Below are 10,361 nucleotides of genomic sequence, written 5' to 3'. Positions count from 1 at the left end.
ATTCTGCCCAAGTAGTGACATGGCCAGCTGGGCGCATGGCTTCATAGTTCTCCCACCAGAGACTGGCGGGGCCTCCGAGATGATATGCAGCAAAGGTGACCTTATCAGCCTCAGCTACGAGTGCAGAATGTAGCTTGTGAGTAATGCTGCGAGGCCAGTCATTGGCGTCAAGAGGCTCGACGGAGTGGTGGAAGGTGGGTGGATGTAACTTGATAAAGTCGCTGAGCGACACCAAGTTATTCCTCTAATGTTGCGCGGTGTTCTGCTCGATGCGCTCCAACAAACGGTTGGTCTCTTGCTTGTTTCTCTCGGCCTCCAGCATAACCTCGGCCAGAGAAGGAGGGTGAGGCAGGTTTGCTTCCCCAACTCTGCTGCCTTCGGCCTGCTCCGGGGGAGCAGGGTTGTTGCGGGTGTTAACCATCCTAGGGAAACAAGACAATGGTTTAGTCTAGGATGATAAGATTCTGACATAGAAATGTAGAATGTAATGGATAACTCGGAATGCAAGATGATCATCCGTATGACATGGTAAATACAGAAACTGCTTCTTTTATTCCATCATCATACACACCATACAAGGTTTAGTACAATACCAAACGAAGTACTACTACGGTGAAAGGAAGATTACATCTCATCGGAGGCATCCCAAGCTCCTATACATTATTTTTCTACACCTCCGGAAGGTGGTACACACTAAGTCATATCCCACAAGTCACGCAGGACGGTGGATGCCATAACTGTTACAATACTAGTGGTGCTACTAGCAGCTCAGACATTTCTGTAGTAATCCTCATAGAAGTTACCCCCATGTCCTGGGAGCTGAACGTGATCATCCGGAAACAGCTGATCCCGTGGAGCCTGCGGTCCATAAGGACTCGGGTGTGGCCTGGGACCATCAAACGGTGGCAAAATAGGTCCACGGGGAGGAGTGATGCCCCCTACATCTCGCCAATCCATATGGTTCGGCAGAGTAGACCGCACGGGGTAGAGATCCCGCATATCCATATACCCTGCCTGCACAGCAGGTGCAAACTGGGTCAAGGTGGCCCAGTGATCAGAACGAGAGTTCAACAGCTCCAGTCGCAAGGCACGGTTTTCATGGTCCTTGTCCTCAAGCAACTGTGTGGTGGTGCGGAGCAATGAATCCTCATGAGAAGAGTCGGCGTAGATAGCGGTGAAGTAACCTTCTGGCCCAGGAAGTGACATCGGCATATAGCGGAAGTCAGTGTTCCGGAGCAAGGAGGTTCTAGCCCGTATGATAGTCATCATTGAATATGCAGCATCTTGCACAGCCATCTCGATAGTAGCCCCAAGTCCATATGAGCAATGGAGGGGTTCGGTGGATCCAGGATAGCTAGGAAATATCCTGACGGTGCAGAGGTATTGACTTTGATTGAAGTCCCTATATTGCTCCTCGACGGTATACTCGGGATACCAACGGTATCCAGCCTCGGTCATTACCCGGACCAACATGGCAGTATGGCCAGGTACATCGATGCATCGAGTCAGATGAACCACTTGATTCTTAGGGCGGGAAGCCATCTGAAACATGATATAATACCAAGGCATTAGAATTTCTAGCAGAATTTGGACAGCATAACGGCTGTAAATGCTCAAAAAGGATCTTGACACATTTTGCAAAGAGTTGCATAGACGCTCAACAATATCATATCAAGGTTCTGGGTCCAACTTAGCAACATAACAGGGTAGTAGAACTGGACTAGGCTTGTAATCATCAAACCTATAAGGTACTACTGATTAGTAACACGTGAACCTGATAGAGAGAAGAGATCCTAATACTTAACCCATGGTGGAAGAATGGCCTGACTCAGATCAGAATGCCATGAGGTAAAGGAGTAAAAAGAGCCTTGTGTTCCATTCCACAATCAATTCCCCTACATATAACTAAAGCATTTCTAGACTCAACATCGACCAGTTTGGCTTGGAGAACCTATAGGCAGTCCTGCTCTGATGCCAACGCTGTCAGGACCCCGACTCAATGCCACATCGATCTAGCATGTAACACCTCATATCACTTTGCAGCCTCACGCACGGTATTCCCACGAGTGTCGCCTTACCTTTGCCCCGGACCGTTTGCGCCTTTTGGCACACGTATATAATAGTGTCGCTAGCATCCATATGATAAGGAGCCCGGGCTGACATGGCTAGTCGTAAACCCAAAGTGGCACAGACTTACAGGGACAGGCATCCATGACCCAGCATCGAACGTGTCGGTCATCAGCGAGTGAATCCGGGCTGTAGCACTGGCCTAGCAGGACTCCGGTAAACCGGGCTAAAGCGGGCTAACAGGACTCCGGTATTCATCGCGTGACATTTCCCCGAAGGGACAGACACAGGAACGAAGAAGGACACATGCCGGCCAGCCTAAGTGTTCCGGAGTAGTAGCAAGCTACCATGGCTCAGTGGAAGCACTAGGAGACATTTCCCGATAAGAAAGGCTACTAAGGATAAACAACTAGATAGTCAGATCCCACACATACCAAGCATTTCAATCATACACACAATATGCTCGATATGTGCAAATACAACAAGGCATCACAACATGACTCTACAACACAAGTACTTTATTTAAAGGCTCAGAGAGCCATACATAACATACACACAAGTACGGGTCACACGGCCCACATTCAAGTCATACAAGCATACAGGCCAACAGCGGAAGTAACTTGTCTGAGTACAGACAACTAGTAAAATAAAAGAGGCTTGGGTAAGCCTAGCTATACTACATGGTCCTTCATGAGCTCGGGATCACCACCTGGGCTTCAGTCTACTCATCAATGTCAACGTCTACGAAGAACCCTTCAGAAGGGGTTGTAGCGTCTTCTGTAAAATGTAAATTAAAGCAACATGAGTACAAAGGTACTCAGCAAGACTTACATCAAATCCTACATACATGCACATTATCAAGAAGGGTTGGTGGGGTTATTGCAGCAAGCCAGCTTTGACTCTTGGCTAAGCTATCCTACGAGACTCCAACTTGAAATGGTTTTGTGCACTTGAGTCCATTACTCACCATTTCAATACACTACCGAGGATCCACCTCCGTCTTCCTACGGAAGAGCCATCCCCGGCACTCACGCTTATCTTGAGGCTTTTAGTAGTTTCCATTTACTCGTCTATGAACTGTATAGGCAACCAAGTAGTCCTTTACCGCGGACGCGGCTATTCGAATAGATGATGTTAACCCTGCAGGGGTGTACTTCTTCATACACGCTCTCACCACTTACCGCCGTTTACACGACATGTACTCGGCAACCTTCAAGCGGAAGCCCAACATGGGTGTCGGCCACGACCTACCTAAACACCTAAGTCTCTAGTCCAGGTTTATCGCCTATTCAGGTTCCATCCGCAAGGAGCCTGATGTAGGGTGGAACCCTATAGAGAATATCTTTCACGAATTGGAGGTGGAATCCCCAAGAACAAGATGAACAAAGGAGGGAAAACAAGAGGAGCACTCCAGAACAAGTCAAATCACACATCCACTAGACAATCAAACACATAAGATCCACAAGGTACATGAACAACAAAGGGAAATAAGATACATGGTAGAGTTCATCCCAAATCCTATGAAGGAGATGAGGGCTTGATGATCCTATGATTGGGATCCTTCCCCAAGAAGGAGGTCTTGATGTTTGGTCACTCCAAGAGGAGGTCTTGATCTCCTAGTGGAGTGGATCCATGGAGCAAAGCTCACAAATGTGTATCAACTACTTTTTCTCCCCTAACAAATGGTCTAGGTACGGAATATATAGCCTTGGGCACGAAGTGGAGGAAGAGGGGCTCGGAGTGGAGATCATGGCCGTCCATCCTGGTGAGCCCGTGTGCATGGGGTAAGTTGGGCCCGTGCGCACGGGGGTCCCGTGGGCACGGTACAGGCCCGTGCGCACAGGGTGCTCCAGCGCCAGCTCCCTGAGTGGTCCGTGCACACGGGGTCTCGGGGGCCCGTGCGCACGGGGTCGCCTGGGACCTCCTGTCCAGCTCCTGTTGTGCTCCATCTTCTTCCTCATGGCCTTGTGGTTCTTCTCCAACTCCTTTGGGGTGTCCCTCACCAGCTTGTGGGCGTCGGTCTTCGTACCTAAGTACACATAGAGCACTTTGATGAGGTAGCAAGAAAGTCCAATGGATATTCATGATGTTCTCGAAGAAGAGCGGGTTCACCTTAGTTCTGGTAGGTCCACTTGGGGCTTGATGTGCTATGAAGGTGTACATGGAGATGAATGTGGGATGCTCCGTATCATCTCCTCCCCCTTTGGAAAGATCCGACCTCGGATCGTAAACCGTATCGCCATGTACACGGTAGGCATGGATGTACCATAGGTCGATGTCGTGGCACTCCTCAACTTGAAGGTCCATATGGTCCATCTCCAATGTCGGTCCTCCATCCAATAGATGTATCATGTAGACAACAAGAAGGAAACAACAATGAAAGAATGGCCCATCCAATATGCATATTTGAAGATGGCTCAAAGGGAAGGAGTTCACCTTTAGGAGATTCTCATAAATGTTGGTGTTGCACATCATGTACGCCTTCACATAACCAAAATGTGTCTTTATGGCACCGCCTTGTGAATCCTTCAAAATGAAAGAACATGAGAAACACTTGGAAAAACAAATGAGGTTAGTGCAAAAGCAAGACCTATCATTCGAGGGGCGAGATACCCAACAAGTGTATGTATCATGCTCATCATAAGAAAGGACAATGGAGCATTTCATAGTATGTAGGCATATGATGCGAGAAGAACCAAATACAATAGGCTCAAGGAAAGAATTATGCATCACAAGTAAAGTGTCCAAGTCTCCAAGATCAATAAGCATAGTTTGGTTGCACTCAATACAAGTGGATATGAAAGAGGCAACTAATGGACACAAGAGACAATGATCAAGATATATCATGTGAGAGGCATGAACATATGTGTCATCAACCCAAGAAAGCAAGTGATAGTGGAACATGGGTGATGCAACATAGCAAGCAATCATAGCAATCAAGTCAAGTATGCTAGTAGTGCGAAGATGCAACATACTAGAAGGAATCATGGCAAACATGTCATTGGTGCCAATAGTGGGCATGAATAATTCACATGTCATAGCACAAGCATGAAAGCAAGATATGAGTAGAATGGCATGGGGCACATGATAAACATGGCAATAGCAACAAGGATTTCCACCAAGCATGCAAATACACATAGGAATATCATAATGGTGCCTCATGGGTAAATGCAAGCAAGGGTCACAATTGCATGGTAAAGGCATAGGAGCAAGCATAGCACGCAAAGTGAACACGGTAAAATGAGCATAATGTGAGAAGTGGTAAATGGCCCATAGCCATGTGAGAGCCAAGTAGAGGAGTTGCGCGTAGTCCTTGTGTGAAGGGGACATTGGTAAAGATAGTCCATGGGATCCCAAGTCATCATTGCTCTCAAGAGCTCGTTTTGTCAACTCTTGGGATTGAGAGGTTGATGAGTATATATGAGTACCTACACGAAACAAAGACAAAGGAAAAATTGTGTGTGCGTGGTAGATGTACACATCATCCATCATGATGCGCACGTGCATGTGTCGGTGAGCACAAAATAGCCAATGCTCAAATAAATGAGATGCGTGATATAGAAACATGTCATCCATCATGAGAGGTTTGTTATTATGTATGGCATAATGGAGACTCAAAGGATGTAATGCATCATGAGAAATATCGGGAGCATTGTTATTCATGTTATGCAAATGGTGCACGCAATCATGGGAATCATGCAAAGTATGAAATGTATCAAGATCTCTGAATATGTATGAGGAAACTATGGGGGTCTCCTCATGAGCATTAGTGGAAACATCACATGGAGAATATTGACAACATCCAAAACAATGCATATTTGGAGCAATGTGATCATGGCATGGCATATTAGATAAATGATGCAAAGGGAGCATATCAATATCATCACTAAGAGAAACAAATGCCAATAACCATGGACTTGTCATCTATGCCATATGTGCAAATTGGGTTTATTTTAATGGCATATGCATAATCACTATGAAGAGATTGCAAATAGGACATATGGTTGATCTTATGCATAGCATATGACAAGTCAAGCGGATTATCAAACATGATGTGACCAAGAGAATTTTCACATGATATCCTATGGAGCATAGCATCACAACTAGGCAACTCAACATGCTCATCATCATATTCATCGTAAATAGGTAAGTCAAGGCATGAAGAAGTTTCACTAGCATGAAGCATGGTAATAGGTGGGTCAACATCATGCAAGCAATCAATCTCAAGAATGTCCACTAGTGGGACTAGAGCATCACCGTCACCTTTGTTACCTTTGTCACTCCACTCAAGTGGTGTAGGTGAGGTGGGAAAGACCAAATGGTGGTCATCTTCATCTTGATGGAACCATGTGCGGGGTGCATCATGTTCCACCATGGCCATCGTCGTGTCCAAAGGGAGGACGTAGTCATCACGAATCGGCGCGTCATCATATATGGGTCCTGGCACCAAAGAAGAAAACACACTAGGAGTAGAGGTTAAGTCATTAGAAATCATGGTGGCCTCACATGCCGTGTCAACTACCTCACTCACTAGGTGTTGTGGCTCACTCACTCCCTCAAGGATGCACTCACTCATATTGTTGGTGGAGTCACTCAAATGGCGCTCAACCTCACATAGGATGTGTGGCATGCTCTCATGTGTGGGGCTAGTGGTGGTCACACTCATCCTCTCGTAGGAAATGCTCTCAATGTCACATATGGTGGAGTCACTCATGTCACTCATGTGGTGGTGGCTCTCCTCACATGGCAAATGTGGCATCTCGACATATGTGGGTGTCGGAGAGATGTAGGTGCAAATGTCTTCATGCGCGGTCTCGTAGCTTGACTCGGAGGATGAGTCCAATATGGGCACCATCTTCATGTTGTTGAAGAGGTTCGCGCTTGTCGCCGTAGTCGAAGGGGATGGCCCTTGCTCGACCGTCTTGTCGCTGTCTTGGTGTTGGAGGTCCATATGATGTGGCACCTCGTAGCTCGTCTCCATGACCGAAGGGAGTTTCCCATGCTCGGCCATCGTCCTTGAGGGGATTCCGAAGATGGAAGTGTCGCCCTCGCTCGTAGGTGGCCGCCTTGGACTTGATGAAGTCGTTGTAGGCGTACTCGTGGGAAGTAGGCGAAGATGTCGTACGTCCAAAGGCGAAGATGCCTCGATAGCACTTGGCGACGATGCCAAAGTGGTTGGTGTAGCCGTAGCGCCGTCTTGGTGGTGCTCGTCTCGCGGTCTTCTCTTGTGCTTATGAAGCTTCGACTTGGCGTGAAGTAGGGCTTGTGGAGCATCTTCATGATGATGATGTCGTTGTCGTGCTTGAGTTCGTAGGAGATGTCGTTCGTTGTCGTCGTGCACATGATGCTTTGAGGTGACTTGCCCTTCATGACGATGTGGATCACGAACGTGATGGTGGTCGCCATGTAGATGTAGACGAGGACGATTTGCACTTGCGTCGAGGCCGCGCTCCGAAGACTTGTGGCTTGAATGTCGCCGCCTTGAAGATGACGAAGGGGAAGAAGACTTTATCAAGGCTCTAATCTCTTCCATCCTCGCATCTTGGTCTTTCTTTTGTGCGGCAAGCTTGTTGTCGATGTAGTCCCTTTTCCTTGCTTCGGAGAGATGAATGTCGATGGAGAGGTTCTCGATGCGCTCTTGCAAGGTGGATTGTGCTCCTTGCATTTCTTGTTGTAGTCCGAAGATGGGCCTTTTGGTGATGTAGTCGTTCACGCCGTCGTTGTTGTTGTAGACCGGAGAGGAAATGCCTTGCCTATCCATCACAAGACTCGAGAAAATGTTAGTAGGAAATGAGATAAACAATACCAAGCTACCTTTTCCCAAAGTTGAGGATGTATCTTGTATCACTCAATGTGAAATGAAAGAATAGTGGAATTGGTACCGGACTTGTTCACTCACACCTACAAGTAAAAGCTTATGGTAGAGCTCGGTGAGGATAGTGGCACAAAAATTTGATGCAAAATGTTAGCAAGAGTCAATAATGTTGGAAAAGATTCACAAATTCGCAAGTGAAACAAGTAGACCAATAGCAAATGAGGTACACGGAAACACACACACGGATAGATAAATGGGGTCGTGCAACCAAGGAATGAGCACAAAATGTGGAGTCCACGGAAAACGCTCGTGTCGCACAACTCAAGAGAGACGCTAACACGATTGCTCAATAGGCGGATACGACACTTGTGCACAACCTATGATATGCAAAATGGATAAACTTCTATCCCAAGTATGCTATGTATGTATGGTTCCCGATGTTTCTCTCAAGATGATCCAAGATGATCGGATATGACAATCTTATGTGCAATGGGGTATGATGTTATGGCACTTGCTCACGAGCTCTTTGCTCTCTTTTTGCTTAAAAGCTTTTTTTCTTTTTTTTCAATGGCCACTTTTGCACAATGCACAAACCAAGATAGTTATTGTGAATATGCGGGAACGATATTGTGACACAATGGATGATATGATACCAATATGATATGGTATGTATGCAATGGAATGGTGGATCACTAATGTGCACAAGTAACGTTGCCGGCAATACTCAAATGGCTAGTCTCGATAGGTAAGTGACGCAAAATGGGCTCGGGGTTAACAATGCAATTGCAAGGGGAATATACAATGGTGTCGTCGAGGTTACCGTCCTTTGCGATGATGAGTAGCGGTGTTCTTGATGTAGATACCAAGATGATGTAGACCCGTCCCTAAGTAGCCGAAACACCTTAGGAAACGGTAAAAAACCGCAAACTCAAAATCTCAAATGACAAATGTCAAATGGTGGAAGTGGAAATGGCAATGTGGAAGTAGTGGTGGTTTGTGAAGAAGCAAATGTCCCTAAGTAGCCGAAACACCTTAGGAGACTCACGTCGCCACTCAAACAACCACAAATGCTAAATGGAGTAAAATGGGTTAGGTTGCGGAAGGCTATGGTGGTTTTGCGGATGATATGGTGGAAGGCCTAGGCAAAGATGCCAAAATGTAAAAATTTTGATGGAGTCAAATGGTGATGGTGACTATGTAGGTGGATGGGGGATGTCAATAGCTACACAACGAGCTAAAGAACGCGAAAATCGGACTCCGGATGTGGAAGTTATCGGCAAAACTGTGAACTGCTCGCGGCTGCTGTAGGGGGGCCGTGCGCACGGGGTCTAGGGCCCATGGGCACGGGGTCCCGTGCGCATGGTACATGCACCGAGGGCACGGGGTCACCTGGGACTCTCGGGTTTGGCGGATTTCTTGGCGATATGTGCTCCAAATGGATGGATCTCGTAGCTGGGGTTGAGGTGGGGGTAGGGGGTGGTATGGAGGACGAAGGGACAGCGGAAGGAACTCACTGGAAGGGTCGTGCGCACGGGGTCTGGCTGGCCCATGTGCACGGAGTCCCGATGGCCCATGTGCACGGGGTCCTCGAGGAGCGGATGAACAGCTCCAGATCCGTGGGGAAACTCGATTTTGAGGTCAAATTCGAAGGGTGGAAGGTAGGGGAAGGTGGTAGAGGGGTTGATCTACTTGCTAAACACCAAATTCATGGATCAAATCCAACAAAATGACACTAAACCAACAAATCACAAAAAAAAATTGGGGCTATTTTTGGTGGGGATTTTCGGATTTAGGACAAGAACAACAAAATCAAGCTAGAAAACAAAGAGGGGGCTCCAATTTCATGAGAAACCATGGCTCTTGATACCATATGATGTAGATTTTTGTGGGGATTTTCGAAATTGGGCAAGAACAAGCAAGATTAGGCTAGAAAACTAAGAGGGGGGCTCCAATTTCGTGAGAAACCATGGCTCTTGATACCATATGATGTAGATTTTTGTGGGGATTTTTGAAATTGGGCAAGAACAAGCAAAATTAGGCTAGAAAACTAAGAGGGGGGCTCCAATTTCGTGAGAAACCATGGCTCTTGATACCATATGATGTCGGGTGGAACCCTATAGAGAAGATCTTTCATGAATTGGAGGTGGAATCCCCAAGAACAAGATGAACAAAGGAGGGAAAACAAGACGAGCACTCGAGAACAAGTCAAATCACACATCCACTAGACAATCAAACACATAAGATCCACAAGGTACATGAACAACAAAGGGAAATAAGATACATGGTAGAGTTCATCCGAAATCCTATGAAGGAGATGAGGGCTTGATTATCCTATGATTGGGAACCTTCCCCAAGAAGGAGGTCTTGATGTTTGGTCACTCCAAGAGGAGGTCTTGATCTCCTAGTGGAGTGGATCCATGGAGCAAAGCTCACAAATGTGTATCAACTACTTTTTCTCCCCTAACAAATGGTCTAGGTA

Source organism: Triticum aestivum, chromosome 3B, assembly GCF_018294505.1.
Source record: "Triticum aestivum cultivar Chinese Spring chromosome 3B, IWGSC CS RefSeq v2.1, whole genome shotgun sequence".
Taxonomy (NCBI): Eukaryota; Viridiplantae; Streptophyta; class Magnoliopsida; order Poales; family Poaceae; genus Triticum; species Triticum aestivum.
This window is presented reverse-complemented; position numbering follows the sequence as displayed.